This window comes from Bos indicus, chromosome 14 (assembly GCF_029378745.1).
Source record: "Bos indicus isolate NIAB-ARS_2022 breed Sahiwal x Tharparkar chromosome 14, NIAB-ARS_B.indTharparkar_mat_pri_1.0, whole genome shotgun sequence".
Lineage (NCBI taxonomy): Eukaryota > Metazoa > Chordata > Mammalia > Artiodactyla > Bovidae > Bos > Bos indicus.
Genome location: NC_091773.1, coordinates 60,582,774 through 60,585,245, shown reverse-complemented (window position 1 = coordinate 60,585,245; position 2,472 = coordinate 60,582,774). Strand labels below are relative to the sequence as shown.

General features: G+C 47.6%; 1 long non-coding RNA gene across 1 annotated transcript; it reads left to right on the top strand.

Moving 5' to 3' along the window:
• The first annotated feature begins 839 nt into the window (after positions 1-839).
• On the top strand, positions 840-1,565 carry LOC139186953 (uncharacterized). The gene is made up of 2 exons (XR_011570641.1): positions 840-939; positions 1,383-1,565. It is a non-coding gene; the product is annotated as an uncharacterized lncRNA (long non-coding RNA).
• The last annotated feature ends 907 nt before the right edge of the window (positions 1,566-2,472 follow it).

Here is a 2,472-nt window from a genome sequence, read left to right as displayed (position 1 = left end):
ACTAATACACTGTCCTACCTCCTAACTCAGCTGCCTGTTCCTGCGTTCACTCACTCCCCTCCAACTCTCTCCAGTGAGGCTCACTGGCTTTTTGTAATGTTAATTTACTCACAAAATTTGCTGAATCCCCTACTGCTTATTGATGGACAGCTGTGTTTCCCAAACATCAAATGTTTGTGTATCTTCACTGAACTTGACATGAGTTTTTAATGTCCCAGCTATACAGTTACTTGTTTTAGATTTTCCTTTGCATTGACCCTTCTCAGAAATGCTTGCATTTTGACTGGAATGTGTGCATTTTTAAGATAAAAGTTCTTACAGGTATATTGCGGGTTTTGGTGAATAGGAGAAGAGCACTTTTGTGGAAGGGTTTTGGGCTTTGCTAATTCCTTGCAACCCCACAAGCTGGTTCTCTTGAATTGAATCTAAATGTCTACATTGGGAAGTCCCAGCAAGATGGAGACATATGACACAGATTTCTACAGTGTCTTGGGTCATTCAAAACAGAGGCGGCTCCTTCTTGCCTCTTCATCTGTGGATGGGAGTGGGGATGGCGAATGTTTGGTCTCCTCTCTGGGGTAGGGATGGAGGTAGGGAGTATGAGTGATGAAAGAAGAGGAAAAAGGCAAGAGACCAACCAAGTTTTCATAACTCACTCCCTGGTGTTTGAAAATACCCTATTTTATTATTTTCTAGAACTGATTTCTGCAACATCTATTCCGAGAAAAACACTAGAAAGAAATAAGTAGTTCCTTTGCATCAGTTAACCCCTTTGTTAATATTAAATCACTTAGTCACTTCTGTGGGGAATTAAAGAGGTTGATTCATGGCGATGTGACCCTCCTGTTACTTCTGCTTCCTTTTTCCCTCTTGTATATCAAGACTCAGAGCCCTTGGGAAGGGCCTTGCTGCACCCAGAGGAGAACCTGAGAGGAACCTGTAAGTAAACTTTCAGAATAATCTTGACTTTGAAATTGTTTTTTTTTTTTTTAAGAAAAAATTAAGTATTAGAAAATTGGAATAAACAGATGAGACCAGAGGAAACTTGAAGTCCCTGTTTCTATCCCTGACAGTTTACCCATGAACAGAAATGGCAGAAAGAAAGCTTTTGTTAACAATGGTCTGAGGGATCTGAATCCCTCATCTCATGGAGGACAGGAGCTTGAGCATCTTCTTAACAGAACAGCTGCATGGACTTGCGCCACCCCGGGCTTTTGAAGAATTGATCTGTTAGCCAAGGCTCGGGTCCAGGAGAGGAACAGGACTGGCTGTGAAAGGGCTGCCAGGCCTCACAGACAATGCCGAGCCAGACTGAATTGTTCTGTAGACGCTGCTCGGTTTATCCCGATAGCTTTCATTAATCTTTCCTTTCTTGTGTGAAGGTTGCTTTCAGAGAGGAAGGTGTTCGCTGGCTTTCCCAAGGCAAGAGCGATGAAAACAAAATGATGAGGAACTCATTCCACCTCTCGGCGCTGCTCGAGCTATTTTGGCAGGCTCAGAGAACAGTGTGTTCCCAACCAATTTATGAAGTTTGCAAGAGTTTGAAAAAAAAAGAAAAAAAGAAAGGACAAGAAATGCTCCATTCTCCTCATGTCCCCCTCTGGGGGCTCCTGGGCGGCTGCAGAATGCCAGCGCCCAGGGCGGGCTCGGCCACTCTCCTTTGCCTTCCTTCCAGAGACTGTGGGCTAGAGGAGCCTTAGAACTGAGCTTCTCAGCCAGCCCACGTCACCTCTGCGGTCCCCAGCGAGGTCAGGGGAGCAGGCCAGGCCACAGGTCTGCTGTCTCCCAGCCTCACGCTTGTTTTCTAGGCCTCCTCTGCCCTTTCTCCAGATTGCCTCTAGAATGAGATTCCCACCAAGCCCTGAAGTCAGCGAGAGGCCGATGGGTGCAGATTAGGTTTCCGCAGGGGATTAGCAGAACGGGCTAGAGGAGCAGAGAAAGTGCGTCAGCAGTGGGCCTGGTGGGCAGGCGCCAATGGAGCTGGTCTCCCTTACTGGAGATCTTGTGATATCAGGCCAGGCGAGTGCTCCCCACGCAGGGAAGGAGGGGAGAAACAGAACAACGCTGAGGTGCTCATCGCCTGCATCGGTTTCTCTGGCACTTGCAAAAGCAGAGAGCCTGTGTGTTTCTGTCTGTCAGCCCCAGAATGGCACTGGTGACATGTATACATCTTCAATACCCTTCCATCCAGAAGACTCCCAGGGTGGGCCACTTCAGAGGCTCTAATGGTTTTTGTCATGGCCATTGATTGGGCCTCGTATCTGAAACAATGATGCATACCTTGCACCTCTCGAGTTAATCTGGGCCCAAAAGAATCACAGGACAACACTGGAATGTTCATCTCCCTGACACCCCAACAAAGTGAGTAAACAGAGCTCTGGGGCTAGGGGCTGGGAGCTGGGAGCCCATGCCCTCCATGCCAGGGCTTTTGCTGTGACTCCTGACATATACGCCCTGGGAAAGACCATCGAA